Source organism: Neophocaena asiaeorientalis, unplaced genomic scaffold (genome assembly GCF_003031525.2).
Source record: "Neophocaena asiaeorientalis asiaeorientalis breed wild unplaced genomic scaffold, Neophocaena_asiaeorientalis_V1.1 scaffold240, whole genome shotgun sequence".
Taxonomy (NCBI): Eukaryota; Metazoa; Chordata; class Mammalia; order Artiodactyla; family Phocoenidae; genus Neophocaena; species Neophocaena asiaeorientalis.
Window position 1 is genome coordinate 9,063,820 of NW_020185331.1, and position 17,721 is coordinate 9,081,540.

The 17,721-nt window shown below is 40.8% G+C and overlaps 1 protein-coding gene across 4 annotated transcripts in view; it reads right to left on the minus strand.

Annotated features, from left to right (window-relative positions):
• The window catches only part of SORCS1 (sortilin related VPS10 domain containing receptor 1), a 539,290-nt gene that overhangs the window by 185,844 nt on the left and 335,725 nt on the right, over positions 1-17,721 (minus strand). The gene's annotated exons all lie outside the window — the stretch shown is intronic.

Below are 17,721 nucleotides of genomic sequence, written 5' to 3' on the forward strand. Positions count from 1 at the left end.
AAAGGCCATTCTTGGAGGGGTTTAGTTTAGTTTTGTTTTCCTAACACTGGTACAAAATATTGGGAAAAAACCGAGTAGACATTTTAGAAAAGGAGGGGGGAAGGATTCTGGTTAACTAAGAATGCAGGGCAGACAATCCTTCCTGTTTAGAATCACTCTAAACTAGCTGAGATCACTTCCCCATCTCAGTAGATACAACTTAATGAGGACAAACCCATTGTTCATCTATGCTCAAGACCTATTAGCAGCCTCAGGGCCCAACCCTCTACTTCCTTATTATGCTGGTCTGGGGCTGTCAACACTTCTTGTCATGCTCCTCCTCTGAAGATTTAGCCCATCCTTCATCCCTCCCTCCCTCCCTCCCTTTCTTCTTTCCTTCCTTCCTTTCTTCCTTCCTTCTCCTATATATATTTTTTTGACATCTCTTACATTGACTTGTTTTCCTGCCATCTGCCTTTGTCTGCTATAAGACGAGTGCAGATAAAAATACAGTTAATTGCAAAGGATCCAGTTTCAAGGGTTGGTTTTATTATGAGCTTTTAACCAATTGTACAATCATCTCTGGTGTCATGCTCCAGAGGCCTGCAGGGCTGCAAGTTGGCTGAGGGGCACAGGTTCCAAGGGAGAATAAAGAGAGAGGCCACAGGAGGACAAGTAGCTTGGAGGTGGGCAAAAGTGAGATTCATTGACTTTGCTCAGGGTACCTAAACTATAGCAGATTAAGATGGGCCGAAAGAAGTGGGGTATGAGAGCAGCTGTTTCCAACTTTCACTTTCCATCTTCTTACCATTCACATTTTGGTTGAGTCCCTAGCAGAGTGGCATCTTTCTCTGAATAGAAATTCACTTCCTTGTGTTAATGCAAAAGCTTGCAAGCACCACTGTCTCCAAAAAGTCTTCTCAACAGTTCTAAATCAGATGAGTGCAGCCCCTCATTTTAGATCGTTAGATAGGTACACATCAGGAATTTTCTTCTGCAGCTAGGAAATTGGTGCAAGGACACCATTTGGTAGAAGGTAAGAGGGTAAGAGTGACAGCATGTTTCAGTCTTTGGTTGATGGGATTGGAGAGAAATCCATGGTCTTCAGAGATAAGCTCTGCTGCTCTAGTTGCACAGCACAGGAAGCCAGAACCCACTCTTAGGGGAAATCACATTATAAAGGACCTAAAATTCCACCCAGCGCTGACACAAGCCTTCTCCTTGGCCAGTGGGTACAGGGATAGATAGAGAACCATGATGACCCATCCCAGACCAGCTCCCCCAAACCCCGAGAGATTAAGTTCCCCAGAGAAAAAGCTAGCTTCTCAGGGGATATCACACACAAAGTATAGTAAGTGTTGTTATATTTTGTCCAGAGTGTTATGGTGGCTTATGTAAGACAGGAAGAAGCTGGGGATCTGCCAAAGCTTTCAAGGTGGGACTAGGAATACAGTAAAAAGTTCTTAGTTTGAAGATGTGAGAAAAGAGTGTTCCAGGGCAAGTGGGTCAGTCTGAGCAAATAAACAGAGCAGCAAAGGTTAGAGCGGTATCTTTGTTCTTCTTTTGTCAACTTCAAGAGACCCAGTTTGGTGGAGGTGCATAAAGGGAAGTGAAGTGGGAGTAGAGGCTATAAACATGGCCTGGGAGCAGACTAGATGAATGCAATCCTACCATAACTTGCGGGGAGCTAATGGAGACTGTTCCCAAAGGTCAAAAAACAAGGGCACCAAGGCTGAGCGCTCAGGCTTTGCTGATGAAGAGAGAGCAGGAATGATGACATGTCACCGGCTCCATCAATCTCTCTGAAGGCTGGATTTATCAAATCTGTCACTGGCCATTCCCCAGCTGTCACCGAAGTCTGTCACATACCCCATAGCTGTGTTTGGCACTTTGAGGCAGGCTTGGGGGATTCGACATATGGAACTGGGGCTGGCTGGGCAACAAGCGTCAATATGTGGCTGTGGACCAGTTCAGTTCACGGACTCTTCCTGTGCTCCCACGTCTGGAGGTACTTAGGGAAATTTCAAATGGACTCTCGGCCTTAAAGCTTCTATAATATAGATATGGAAATAAACGGAAGATAAGTAAAATAATTAGAAGCTAGTAAAGATCTGTATCACAGATCCCCAATATCAAGACACTGATGGGAAAAAATGAATAGCCCTCAATAACCATGTAATCATACCATTATTTAAATGAATATATGATGAAGCTCAGCAGGTTCTGAGAGACAAAAATAAGCAGGAGGAGAAAATTGTCACTTGGGACATAACTGGAAGTGTGCCTCCGTAAGATGGATCCATTAGCCGAGTGAAGATGGAACAGAGGAGAGAGATCAGTTAGAAGGTGACTGCATCAGGGCAGGGAAGAGATGGGTGCCTGGGGGAGTCAGGGCCCCTGGGTGTGGGAAGGAGGAAAGACAATAACAAAACAATAACAAAATAATAACAAAATTTTAAAAGGAAAAACATCTGACTAGAAGTAGAGCGTAAGAGAGGGTCACGTTTTCTTTTAATTGAGATATAGCTGATTTACAATGCTGTGTTAGTTTCAGGTGTACAGCAAAGTGGTTCAGATATATATATATGTGAGTGTCTCTCTCTCTCTATATATATATACTCTTTTTCAGATTCTTTTCTATTATAGGTTATCGCAAGATGTTGAATACAGTTCCCTGTGCTATATACACACAGGGAACTATAAATTTTGTCTTAAATTTGAATGATGGGCTTTAGATGCTTTTCTGGAATATCCAGATATTTAATCTAATCATTCCAAGGACCACTGATTTATTTTTTATTTATTTATTTATTTTTGCTTTTTAATTTACTTATTATTGAAATATAGTTGATTTACAATGTTGTGTTAGTTTTTGGCGTACAGCAAAGTGGTTCAGTTATATATATGCATGTATATATTCTTTTTCATATACATATTCTTTTTACATATATGTATTCCTTTTCATATTCTTTTCCTTTATAGGTTATTACAAGACATTGAATATAGTTCCCTGTGATGTATAGTAGGACCTTGTTGCTTATCAATTTTATATATATAGTAGTGTGTATCTGTTAATCCCAAACTCCTAATTTATCCTTCCCCCCACTCCCCTTTTCCCCTTCGGTAACCATAAGTTTGTTTTCTATGTCTGTGAGTCTGTTTCTGTTTTGTAAATAACTTCATTTGTATCATTTTTTTAGATTCCACATATAAGCAATATCATATATTTGTCTTTCTCTGTCAGACTTACTTCTCTTAGTATGATAACCTCTAGGTCCATCCATGTTGCTGCAAATGACATTATTTCATTCTTTTTCATGGCTGAGTAATAAACAGTCCATTGTGTGTGCATGTGTGTATATGTATACCACATCTTCTTCATCCATTCGTCAATGGGCATTTAGGTTGCTTCCATGTCTTGGCTGTTGTAAATAGTGCTGCTATGAACACTGGGGCACATTTATCTTTTTGAATCAGAGTTTTCATCTTTTCTGGATAAATGCTCAGGAGTGGGATTGCTGGATCATATGGTAGCTCTCTTTTTAGTTTTTTAATGAATCTCCATACTGTTTTCCATAGTGACTGCACCAGCTTACAGAGAGGGTCACTTCTGAAAGCTCCAGTCATTTTACCTGGGCAGGGGGAGATTTTACACACAGACCCCTGGGGCTAGAGCTGGTGCAAGGTTGGAAGAGATGAGCAGGGGTCACAGTGTTTCAGTCACAAGCTGGTCTGAGGGTTCACAAGGGACTGCTGGCTGCCTGGGAAGCAGCCAGGGGCAATGACCCTCTGACTTGCCGGTCCCTCCCTCTCCCTTCCTCTGCTGTGTGATCTTCAAACAACAGTTTTCTCTCTGCTGTGGAACTCAGCTCTTGAAATGTGTACTAGTGCATCTGTCAGAGAGAACAGGTCTCACGGTAGGTTGGAGAGTGGAAAGATGGTTACATAAAAATAGAAAAAAAAATTGGCCATTAAAGAAAAGGAAAAAAAGAAAAGGATCGCAATGGCTTTTGTAGGGAGGCAAGCGTTTTGGTGCAGCGAGGACTGAGTGAAGAGGGTCAAACCTGGATAAGACTCCTGGCTATACCAACCACCTTGGGAATTTTCTTAACCTTTCAGAGCCTCAGATTCCCCAAATTCTAACTGGCATAATGATACATCTGATGTTTCATGTAAGAATAGAGTTGAGGTATCAATGTGCAAAGTCTGGCATAAAGCTTCCCACAGAGTAAAAGGTCAATACTAGTTCTCACACTCTCCCCTTTCTGCTGATTACTGCCTCTAGCCTGAGCTGTCCACAGGCCCTGAGGAAAGGAGGAATGGCAAGGAGAAGAACTTGTTATTGCTTTTTTCCTCCTGACTTTCAGGAAGCCAAGGAAGGACCCTAAACAATGCATCCATGTATCCAGCCTCTGAGGTTGGATATTGCTTAGCATGGCCTTTCCTGGAGTAGCTGAGGTGGTTTGGCTTTGGATCACAAGTCTTCTTGTTCTGGGACATTTTCTCATCATGGCTATACTTAGATCAGCCAGGCAGGCATTGGAATTAAGCAAGTCAAGAGAGTGAGAGCCTTTCAGATCAGAATTTGTGACTCTATCTCATAGAATTTTTTTTAACATCTTTATTGGAGTATAATTGCTTTACAGTGTTGCGTTATTTTCTACTGTAGAACAAAGTGAATCAGCTACATGCATACGTATATCCCCATATCCCTTCCCTCTTGCGGCTTCCTCCCACGCTCCTTATCCCACCCCTCTAGGTGGTCACAAAGCACCAAGCTGATCTCCCTGTGCCATGCAGCTGCTTCCCACTAGCTAGCCATTTTACATTTGCTAGTGTATATACGTCAATGCTACTCTCTCCCTTCGTTCCAGCTTACCCTTGCCCCTCCCCATGTCCTCAAGTCCATTCTCTACATCTGTGCCTTTATTCCTGTCCTGCCCCAAGGTTCATTTAGAACCAATTTTTCTTTTTAGATTCCATATATATTTGTTAGCATATGGTATTTGTTGTTCTCTTTCTGACTTACTTCACTCTGTATGACAGACTCTAGGTCCATCCAACTCACTACAAATAACTCAATTTCGTTTCTTTTTATGGCTGAGTCATATTCCATTGTATATATGTACCACATCTTTATCCATTCATCTGTCAGTGGAGTGGACACTTAGGTTGCTTCCATGTCCTGGCTATTGTAAATAGTGCTGCAATAAACCTTGTGGTACATGATTCTTTTTGAATTACGATTTTCTCAGGGTATATGCCCAGTAGTGGGATTGCTCGGTCGTATGGTAGTTCCATTTTTAGTTTTTTAAGGAACCTCCATGCTGTTCTCTATAGTGGCTGCATCAATTTACATTCCCACCAACAGTGCAAGAGGGTTCCCTTTTCTCCACACCCTCTCCAGCATTTATTCTTTGCAGATTTTTTGATGATGGCCATTCTGACTGGTGTGAAGTGACACATCATTGTAGTTTTGATTTGCATTTCTCTAATGATTAGTGATGTTGAGCATCTTTTCATGTGTTTGTTGGCAATCTGTATATCTTCTTTGGAGAAATGACTATTTAGGTCTTCTGCCCATTTTTGGATTGGGTTGGTCTTTTTTTTTTGGTATGGTGCTGCATGACAGGCTAGTATATTTTGGAGATTAATCATTTGTCGGTTGCTTCATTTGCAAATATTTTCTCCCGTTCTGAGGGTTGTCTTTTCGTCTTGTTTATGGTTTCCTTTGCTGTGCAAAAACTTTGAAGTTTCATTAGGTCCCATTTGTTTATTTTTGTTTTTATTTCCATTTCTCTAGGAGATGGGTGAAAAAGGATCTTGCTGTGATTTATGTCATATAGTGTTCTGCCTATGTTTTCCTCTAAGAGTTTGATAGTGTCTGGCCTTACATTTAGGTCTTTAATCCATTTTGGGTTTATTTTTGTGTATGGTGTTATGGAGTGGTCTAATTTCATTCTGTTACATGTAGCTATCCAGTTTTCCCAGCACCACTTATTGAAGAGGCTGTCTTTTCTCCACTGCATATTATTACCTCCTTTATCAAAGATAAGGTGACCATATTGTGCATGGGTTTATCTCTGGTCTTTCTATCCTGTTCCAGTGATCTATATTTCTGTTCTTCTGCCAGAACCACACTGTCTTGATTACTGTAGCTTTGTAGTATAGTCTGAAGTCCAGGAGCCTGATTCCTCCAGCTTTGTTTTTCTTTCTCGAGATTGTTTTGGCTATTCAGGGTCTTCTGTGTTTCCATACAAATTGTGCAACTTTTTGTTCTAGTTCTGGGAAAAATGCCATTGGTAGTTTGATAGGGATTGCACTGAATCTGTAGATCGCTCTGAGTAGTATAGTAATTTTCACAATGTTGATTCTTCCAATCCAAGAACATGGAACATCTCTCCATCTGTTTCTGTCATCTTTAATTTATTTCATCAGTGTCTTATAGTTTTATGCATACAGGTCTTTTGTCTCCTTAGGTAGCTTTATTCCTAGGTATTTTATTTGTTTTATTGCAGTGGTAAACGGGAGTGTCTCCTTAATTTCTCTTTCAGATTTTTCATCATTAGTGTATAGGAATGCAAGAGATTTCTGTGCATTAATTTTGTATCCTGCTACTTTACCAAATTCATTGATTACCTCTAGTAGTTTTCTGGTAGCATCTTTTGGATTCTCTATGTATAGTATCATGTCATCTGCAAACAGTGACAGCTTTACTTCTTTGATGATTTGGATTCCTTTTATTTTTTTCTTCTCTGACTGCCATGGCTAAAACTTCCAAAACTATGTTGAATAATAGTGGTGAGAGTGGGCACCCTTGTCTTGTTCCTGATCTTAGTGGAAATGGCTTCAGTTTTTCACCATTGAGAATGATGTTGGCTGTGGGTTTGTCATATATGGCCTTTATTATGTTGAGGTAATTTCCCTCTATGCCCAACTTCTGGAGAGTTTTTATCATAAATGGTGTTGAATTTTGTCAAAAGCTTTTTCTGCATCTATTGAGATTATCATATGGTTTTTATCCTTCAAATTGTTAATATGGTGTATTACATTGGTTGATTTGCATATACTGAAGAATCCTTGCATCCTGGGATAAACTCCACTTGATCATGGTGTAGGAACCTTTTAATGTGCTGTTGTATTCTGTTTGCTAGTATTTTGTTGAGAATTTTTGCATCTATGTTCATCAGTGATATTGGCCTGTAGTTTTTTTTGTGACATCTTTGTCTGGTTTTGGTATCAGGGTGATGGTGGCCTCATAGAATGAGTTTGGGAGTATTCCTTCCTCTGCTCTATTTTGGAAGAGTTTGAGAAGGATAGGTGTTAGTTCTTCTCTAAATGTTTGGTAGAATTCTCCTGTGAAGCCGCCTGGTCCTGGGCCTTTGTTTGTTGGAAGATTTTTAATCACAGTTTCAATTTCAGTACTTGTGACTCGTCTGTTTATATTTTGTATTTCTTCCTGGTTCAGTCATGGAAGGTTGTGCTTTTCTAAGAATTTGTCTATTTCTTCCAGGTTGTCCATTTTATTGGCATACAGCTGCTTGTAGTAATCACTCATGATCCTTTGTTTTTCTGCAGTGTCAGTTGTTACTTCTCCTGTTTCATTTAATTCTGTTGATTTGAGTCTTCTCCCTTTTTTTCTTGATAAGTCTGGCTAATGGTTTATCAATCTTGTTTATCTTCTCAAAGAACCAGCTTTTAGTTTTATTGATCTTTGCTATTATTTCTTTTGTTTCTTTTTCATTTATTTCTGATCTGATCTTTATGATTTCTTTCCTTCTGCTAACTTTGGGGTTTTTTTGTTCTTCTTTCTCTAATTGCTTTATGTGTAAGGTTCGGTTGTTTATTTGAGATGTTTCCTGTTTCTTGAGGTAGGATTGTATTGCTATACACTTCCCTCTTAGAACTGCTTTTGCTGCATCCCATAGGTTTGGGGTCATTGTGATTTCATTGTCATTTGTTTCTAGGCATTTTTTGATTTCCTCTTTGATTTCTTCAGTGATCTCTTGGTTATTTAGTAGCATATTGTTTAGCCTCCACGTGTTTGTATTTTTTAGTTTTTTTCCTGTAATTGATATCTATTCTCATAGCATTGTGGTCAGAAACGATACTTGATATGATTTCAATTTCTTAAATATACCAAGGTTTGATTTGTGACCCAAGATATGATCTATCCTGGAGAATGTTCCATGAGCACTTGAGAATAAAGTGTATCCTGTTGTTTTTGAATGGAATGTCCTATAAATATCAATTATTTCCATCTTGTTTAAAGTATCATTTAAAGCTTGTATTTCCTTATTTATTTTCATTTTGGATGATCTGTCCACTGGTGAAAGTGGGGTATTAAATTCCCCTACTATTACTGTGCTACTGTTGATTTTCCCTTTTATGGCTGCTAGCATGTGCCTTATGTATTGAGGTTGCTCCTATGTTGGGGGCATAAATATTTACAATTGTTATATCTTCTTCTTGGTTGATCCCTTGATCATTATGTAGTGTGCTTCTTTGTCTCTTGTAATAGTCTTTATTTTAAAGTCTATTTTGTCTCATATGAGAATTGCTACTCCAGCTTTCTTTTGATTTCCATTTGCATGGAATATCTTTTTCCATCTCCTCACTTTCTGTCTGTTTGTGTCCGTAAGTCTGAAGTGGGTCTGCTGTAGACAGCATATATATGGGTCTTGTTTTTGTATCCATTCAGCCAGTCTATGTCTTTTGGTTGGAGCATTTAATCCATTTACATTTAAGGTAATTATCGATATGTATGTTCCTATTACCATTTTCTTAATTGTTTTGGATTTGTTATTGCGGGTCTTTTCCTTCTCCTGTGTTTCCTGCCTAGAGAAGTTCCTTTAGCACTTGTTGTAAAGCTGGTGTGGTGGTGCTGAATTCTCTTAACTTTTGCTTATCTGTAAAGGTTTTAATTTCTCTGTCAAATCTGAATGAGATCCTTGCTGGGTAGAGTAATCTTGGTGTAGGTTTTTCCCTTTTATCACTTTCAATACATCTTGCCACTCCATTCTGGCTTGCAGAGTGTCTGCTGAAAGATCAGCTGTTAACCTTACGGGGATTTCCTTGTATGTTGTTTGTTGCTTTTCCCTTGACGCTTTCAATATTTTTTCTTTGTATTTAATTGTTGATAGTTTGATTAATATGTGTCTCGGCGTGTTTCTCTTTGGGTTTACCCTGTTGGGACTCTCTGCGCTTCCTGGACTTGACTATTTCCTTTCCCATGTTAGTGAAGTTTTCGACTATAATCTCTTCAAATATTTTCTCAGACCCTTTCTTTTTTTCTTCTTCTTCTAGGATACCTATAATTTGAATGTTGGTGCATTTAATGTTGTCCCAGAGGTCTCTGCAACTGTCCTCATTTCCTTTGGTTCTTTTTTCTTTATTCTGCTCCCTGGCAGTTATTTCCACCATTTTATCTTCCAGCTCACTTATCCCTTCTTTTACCTCAGTTATTCTGTTATTGATTCCTTGTTGAGTATTTTTAATTTCAGAAATTGTGTTGTTCATCACTTTGTTTGCTCTTTAGCTCTTCTAGATCCTTGTTAAATGTTTCTTGTATTTTCCCCATTGTTTCCGAGAGTTTTGATCACCGCTACTATCATTATTCTGAATTCTTTTTCAGGTAGGTTGCATATTTCATCTTCATTTATTTGGTCTTGTAGGTTTTTACCTTGCTCCTTCCTCTGCAACAAATTTTTTTGTCTTTTTTTTTTTTTTTTTTTTTTTTCTGATGGTTGGTGCTGCTTTCCTGTCTTACTGGTTGTTTGGCCTGAGATGTCTAGCACTGGAGTTTGTAGGCAGTTGCATAGAGCTGGGTCTTGGTGATGAGATGAAGACCTCTGGGAGGCCTCACTCCGATTGATACTCCCTGGTGTGTGAGGTTCTCTGTTAGTCCAGTGGTTTGGACTCAGAACTCCCACTGCAGTAGCTTGGGCCCAACCTCCTCCCTGGGAACTAAGATCCCACAAGCTCTCAGGCTGAAACTTCTTTCCAGGGACTAAGTTGGAAAGGAAGGACTAATTTATTTAATCAGGAGCACAGCAAGAGGGCAGGCATGCAGGCCCAGAAAACCATTCTTATCCACTCTGATTCTGATAGTATTATTCTGGTATATTAATTACCTGCTATTCATAGTCAGATTATACTTTGCAATCCAAAAATGTTAATACACTGACTGAACTCACCATTCTGGCAAGAATCCTTTATATCGATAAATACTGAATTGAGGCCTATGTTCTTCTTAACTGTTTACCTGGAGTAGTGGGATATTAGTACTTGAACCATTCATTATGATTAAAATGTCCTTGTTGCTCGTGAAGATTAGAGGACCCAACCCTTCACTCTGTTCAGTGGCCACCAACTGGATCCTTAGTTTCACTTAACTTCTTGGAAAATGCATGTTGTTGTTCACAAAGAGAACAGGAGGGTGGTGAGGAAATGTATCACTTCTTTGGTAATAAGTGTTGACATGCAGCAAAAATCGATTGAGTGGAACTGAGGTGGTGGCAGTAGCGATGGCTGGAGGGGGGACCCGGGTGGGAGCAGCAGGGGCGAGGGAACCCACTCCACCGGCTCGGGAACTAGGCTTTTCTCACTTGAAGGGAAAAGGAGGTGTGGAAAGGGGCCAAAGAGCAAGCGAGGATGGGTGTGGGAAAGGGAGGTGAGGAGGGTAATTCTCCCGTCTGGAAGTCCTGGGAAAGCCATCTCATAGTATTTTATACTAAGGGTCTAGCTCAGTAAAGGGACCTGGTCATTTTAGAAGGGTAGCTGACTTCTGGTTTCTCTTCCTCTTGCCAGCTATGAGATCCTGGCTGGGCCTCTGGATCTCTTGGAACACCTCATGTGCCATGTGTAATCTGAACTTACAATATCCTATTGTACTGAAGGGAGGAAGTTGGAAAAGATAACATTTAAAAAAAATTTTAGTATGAAACCTACAGAGTCATAACCTCACAAAATATGTCTATTTACAAGGCCAAGACTCCCTCCTTCTCAAACCACTCCCCTCCTTGGCAACACTGCTGGCAGCAGCCATGCTTGACAAGGCAGGATACAAGAAAATGTTACCATTACTAGATTCTAAAGGGCCACACTCAGAGATAATTTTTTTCTGGATATCCCTCGAGCTCAGTTAAGAAAAAGGTCCATGTCCTCTTAGGATGTCAAGTGTCCTTCAAACTTTCCCAGACTGGTGCCTGGATTAAGCAGGCATCTTAATCCATTTAGATCAAAATAACTGGCTAAAAAATTGCACAAGCAAAAATGTAATTTACTTCAAAGTTTAAATAGCTACCAAAAAGCATAATTCTATCTGTCCAAACCTTAACCCCAATCACTCATTCAAAAATGTCCATTTCTCCTTATTCTTGTAGCTCATTTCGTTCAAATTTGGGGACAGGTAGATCAAACTGCTTCAGGTAGCAACTGAAAAATAATGATACAACCTGGTTAAACAAGTTAGCTAAAGTGAACACAGGCCTTCCTCATTTGCATAAGATGGCATTTCAGCTGGAGAATTTGTTTTATAAACAAGCATTGGGGTTGACGTTCAGCAAGCTCCCTGGTTTCCACTCTAATTGCCAGTTTTGTACTTGAATACTTAAATTATTTACATATTCATGAGATCAGAAATCAGCTCTGACATTGGGAAATTTCAAGCACATGGAAATCTTGCCAAAGCATGGTATATAACGTTCCACATATTTCTTATGAATAACTGAGTGCCTTTTAATGTAGTGCCTTGGGAAACGTGATGGCATTAGGTAGGTATCAGCTTCCTAAGTGTTTGTGCTTGTGCAGAAATCATTTGAATATCCCCAGGGGGTTGAAGTTGAAGGATCCATTTATCTTTTATTTCAATCTCGCCCTTTTGACATTAAGGGGCTGCAAGGTCTACTCAAAAACAAACAGAGTTGCTGTAAAGGCAAATACTTTAATATGTAATGGCTTATTGTTATTATAATCAAGAATATTTCTGAGTACCATATATTGGTTCTTGCTTGCTCTGTTCATTCTGGTTCAGTGGTACCTTTCAGTGATTGTCTAAGAGGATATTCAACATTGACTAAATACGTATAACGTCACGTATGGGGAAGACACCGGATTACGGCTAAGGAAGCCTTGCGTCTAAACCTAGTTATGCCACACCAGGTGGCTCTCTCCTAGGTCTTTGAATAATACATTGGCTGGCACTCACGTGGTGCTAGCCATGTGCCAGGTTCTGTGTTGAGTGTTTTACATACATTATCACAGCATCCTCAAACAGTCCTGTGAGCCAGGTACTGTTACTGTTCCACTTCACAGCTGGCGAAACTCTAAAAGTTAAATGACCTGCTGAAGGTCACATGGCCATTTGGAGGGCCTGACAGAGAGCTGATGTTCCTGCCTCACTTGCTGTGCTGTCTATCGCTGGTGAGAAACCAATATGACTGAGTTTTGGAAAATGCTGACATCTCTTCCCTTATATCAAGCAGTCATTATTTCCCAGAGAATTCCTGGCACTCAAGGCTGTCGTGACAAACAATGGCCATCTGTTAGTGCTCCGTCAGGAAAAGTAGGAAAGATTCAAAAGAAAGTTGTGTTCTTTTTTTCTTTTTTGTTAAAGAAATGTATATTAAACTGTTTAAGTAAAATTGCAGGACTGGTAGAAAGAAAGAAGGGAGAAAGCTAAAAGCAGTTCTTCTTTTAAAAATTTACTTTTATGCAAGTTACTAAAATTCTATTGTATGCTCTCAAACACACTGGCAGTATAATTTTCCTTTTCTATCAATATATGATTTTAACTCAAACTCTGCCTTCATTTATACAGAGAATGCCGCTGTTAATGTTTAGGGTTTCAATTATTTGTGAATAGGGTTTCCTTATGAAAGCGTGCTTTCCTCCTTTAAAGCCAGGTTTTGGTTTTAAGTGTATCTTACACATATTTACCAAAATACTGAAGGTGAGGCCACCGTGCAAGCCTTAGGATTTCTTATTTCTTTCATAAACTTTGAAACTTTGGAATATAGAAGAGAACAGAGATCCTGCAAGCTCCCACATGGTATTACTTGGACTGCTGACTCATAGGGCTCCAGAACAAGTGAGACAACACAAACTCATGAATATTCTAGAACTGCCGCAAAATGAAGGGTGACCCACCAAACTGTCCTAAGGGTTTTGTCCTCCCTCCACAGAATTAATCACTCATTTGCATGCATTTTTTTTTTTACTTCACAAAACAATGGAACTTTTCCTGAAATAAAACTGACAGGAAGATCCATGAACAGGAGAAAAACAAAGAGAATGGGAAAGACAGAGAAATCAGCAAAAAGGCGATCTGGGGACTAAGACAAGGCACCAGATGAGGTTGACCTGCCCTGCACGGCTTTCTGTTTTAAGTTTTTGAGTTAGTTATAAACACTTAAAAATAGGAAAATGTCATATCTCAAACAAAGCAGGATTACTTCTCTCGAAAAACTCTGAGAAGTCTGGTGACATTGAATGAGCCATCCTCGGTGGCAAGAACAGCAGGCTGGAGCTCACCAAGACCCCCCACCACACCTCACCCTCCTGAATGAACACCTGTTCTCCAGTTTCCCACAACCCAGACCCAGTCGCCGTGTTCACTTAGTTGCTTGGTTATCTGTGTAGGAACTGAGTCCACGGTCTAGAAGGACTTGGGCACCCAGAGTGGGGAAAAAAAGCTCACTGTAGAGGACTGGAGAAACGTGGACCCTCCTGCTTATGGTCAGGGGCAGCAGGTACATCTGTAGGAGAGGCCTTGCCACCTGGATAAGCCGAGCAAGGGGGTCTCTCCTCCCCAGCTGTGAGGCACTCTTGAGTCCCAGGAGCGTTCACGTTGGCTTCACAACATTGCAGACTCGCCCCTATACAATTCGCTCTGCAGTGTAACCCCTAACAGAGAGGCCCCAAGCCCAGCGCCCCAGGATGGTCAGCAGAGCTGAGGTAGATGCGTATTCTTACACATTTCTCCTGTTTTTTTCTTTCAGTCACATCTGTGTTTTGTTTTCACTCATTTCCACTGTCTCCCAACACATCATGTTTAGCGACGTGTTTGAGACAGACTGAGAGATGCCACTGGAGGCAATGTTTCATAGCACAGTTTGTACACTAGTTTATTGCCAAATTAAAATAAAGATGTAATCTGGCACACTTGGCCTGCTGCTAAGCCTTCCTTGGGTGGTTTCCTGTACTGAGGCAACAATGTGGGGGGAAAACAAGGAAAGAAGCGGAAGCTCTGTACCTCTGTTCTCCTGGCTGCTCGGTTTCCAAATGCCAAGAAACAAAAGGAAGGAGCAGAATGTTTGGTTTGCCAACTGCTTAATTACAGAAATGACAAAACTAAATAATGGAGAGTGAGACATTGGGGGTCCTGGTATAAATGCTATGGAATTGTTCACGGCATCCACAGTGATTCACTGCTGTTTTGTAAGAAGCTTAAAAGGTGTGGCTGTACATAACAGATGTATCCCTCTGCCCATTTGGCATGAAGTTTCCCATAATGTCTATAATGCTTATTTTTCTGAAAATTCCAGGGCTTTCCAAAGGCACATCCTCACATAGACCCTTCAGAGGCCAAGGAGTCTATCGCCTGTGTCTATACCATGGAAGTCCCCCAACAGGGCTTTTTAAGAAGTCAAGCTACTTCTTTTAGAGCTTCAAAGGGAAAAAGGTCCCAAATCTCTTCAGTCATTCTAGTGGTGGCTGGAGAGTCATATGCTCATTCAAAAAAATTTTACCTCTTGGCAATCACCTACATCTTTAATATCACAGGCAGACCTCTCTAAGAAAAAATAAGAAAAAGGGCTAAAATATCAAAGTAACCTGATCTTATGAATTTTGAGAGCATTTGGTCATACACATTTCTCCCTGATTAAAAGCATTTTTTTTTTTTTTTAATCTGGCTTCCTATGGAACGATGGCCAGTAAAACTCTGTCTTGGGCCAGAAAGCACAATCTGTTCAACAAAACTCTTTTGAGTCCCTTAAAATGCTCACATCAAAAAGCCTCTACTGAGAGTCCAGACACTCGAGATGAAACGCAGCTGGAGCAGAACGCCATGGACCACATGGGCTCTTTCCTGCAAGCCAGGGATCCAGACTGTCTTCAGGGCCCTCAGAGTCTCATTCAGTAAAGTTGAGAGAAAGCAGTGGCAGGGAAGTAAGGGAAAAGTAAAGGTGGCTGTGTGTTCAAAAGGGGAGTGTACGCCTCAAAGGACTGACAGCGAACAAGGGAAGAGAGGAGAGGGGGACAGTACGCAGGTGAGTGCCGACGGAGCTGCCACCTCAACGCAATAACTTCTAACGGACGGTGCTCTCTACCTGAGGATTCTGTTCACCGCAGGCTGCTTGAAAACAGCATCCGGCAAAGGGAATCCTAGCACCAAAGCTACCTACCGTCTTTGCTGAGAGTTCTGCAACAGGAGCAACTGTCACAGACATATTGATGAACAACACTTACATGAAAAAATAAGTGTTCCCACTTCCAAAAGTCACTGGCCTGCCAACACTAGCACGGGGCCCTCCTTAGGGCCCACTGCTGCATCTCACCAGGGTTCAAAGCTCCGTGATTCGTGGCTGATTGCCAGCTATTATTTCTGTATCACTGACCTGCTTGAGTGGCCACAGACCTTCTCCACTTGACTTCGGGCCAACACCGCCAGCTAATGGCTCATTGGATGGCTGCAGCCCACTCCACTCCCCGCTAATGCCCCACTCCTCATGCTGTGATTCAAGCCCTGATACATGGAGCCCTTCCCCAACCCCTACTCATATTAGCAGGTGATCTATAATTCTTTTTTCCCAGGATGATTTCTCCTTCATTCTCTTCTGGAGAAACAGAGAGCTTAGCAGAAAGGCTGGCTTCTGCCCCTTTGCTCATCTCCCGATATCACCATCCATTTAGCAGTGAACCCTACTGAATATCATATTCAAATTCCAATTGCTGAACTTAGACATGTGACACAAGGGAAAATTCATTAACGTCTAAGATTTTTGGTTTGTTAGCTACATACAGAGCAAAGACTGTTAAGGCTTCTTCTACCTCTAAAATGATAGAATTCATTTGGTCTATGGTCACAAAAGATACTTTGTGGTCCTGACCGAGCCTACTGTGATACCATCCTAACTGGTCTTCTTGGTTTTGACCTCACAGCACCATAGTTCATTCTAATATTACTACCAGATTAATCTTTGTAATCTATAGCTCTGAACACATAATTCCACTGACCAAAATGTTCAAAAGGCTCCTAATTGGGAAAACAAAAATTATTTTGCCCAACAGTCAAAGTGGTCCAAAAAAAATTAAGATTAGGTTCCAGGAGTACATGTATAATTAACTTTCCCAAATTTCAGTTTCAGCCAAATAGACACATTCACAATCCTGTTTACATGAGTTTTCTAACTTTACAAATTTATATTATTGTTTATGACATCCCTCTTGTGCAAAACGCGCCCCCTCCACCCCCCACAGACATACGACAGTCATTAAAGTCCAGGTGAAGTCATTTTATAAGATCTCCACCTCCTAAACTTGGGCTGCCAATTTCATATAGTCCTTCCAGCTACTCTGACCGGGTATCTACCATGTGTGAATGAAGAATCTATCTGCCTTTTTAGTCCCTCTTAGGCTACTGAACTCACGTGCATTTATATTCTTTCCCTAGATGGAATGAATACCCCTCGATATAGTCATTTTACACCAAGCGCATAAACAGACGTGGAGTCTAATATTTGTGGGGTTTTTTTGTTCTTTTCAATCTCATTGGAAGTGCACCTGCAATTATGACTATCCACACAAACACATTTTAAGGCAAAGAAAGCCAACCCCAAGTACCAATTACCATACGTGGCTGAGTCGGAGCCACATGTCCCAACTCCTCCAGAGTTATCCACTCTGCCACAGTGCTCATGGCATCACTGTCTGAAGTACTGGCACATGAAGGGTTAAGTTTTGGGGCATCTCCTCTGACACAACTGCAAAGGTGCATAGTTTTCATTTAGCCAGGTAAATCTGGCCCTCAGTGTGCCTCTGGCATCAGGGGGGGAAATTAACCAACTGTCAAATAAAATACAAAAACCCAGTGGATTAAATGACTAATACTCTTGCGTCCTGAGCTGCTCAGCTCTGCCTCTGGTAACTGCACCATCCTGGACTAGATGCACTGTGGCTTGACTCCAGGAATGAAATTGTACATTCTGCTGAAAGGGGAGCCAGGCTGCTCGAGAGGAAAAAAATACTAATTGTAAGTCTTTCCTATTTTTAGGCTAATGTGTATTTTATTTGGCAGTGAGGGCAGGTGCGAATAAAACTCCAATCCTGAGAATTGTAATTTGCTTCCTCAAAAATGCTCATGTCAGCAGAGACCCTGAAAAGTTGTTTATACTATTCCCCTCCCTTCAGGAAGAACCCCATACGTCTATACCAGCCCAGACGGTTTTAACCACCTGGTTAAGTACACTAGGGTTTTAACCCTAGAATATTCTCCTCACTCAGGAAAGTCCAGTAGTTCTTTAAATGTATGTAATTTGTAACATATAATTCCTCTGAGGGTAATTCTCAGGATGACCTCACTGAACCGTGCATTTCACAAAGAGCATTCGAACATTTTACCTATTTCCGTTTTGCCTTTTATGGCTACAGCCTCTCTCACATTTGCCTTTGTATACTTTTTGCCTCTAATTCTAATCTGATGGTATTTGCTGTTGCTAGCCTTATACTCTAGCTGAAAAT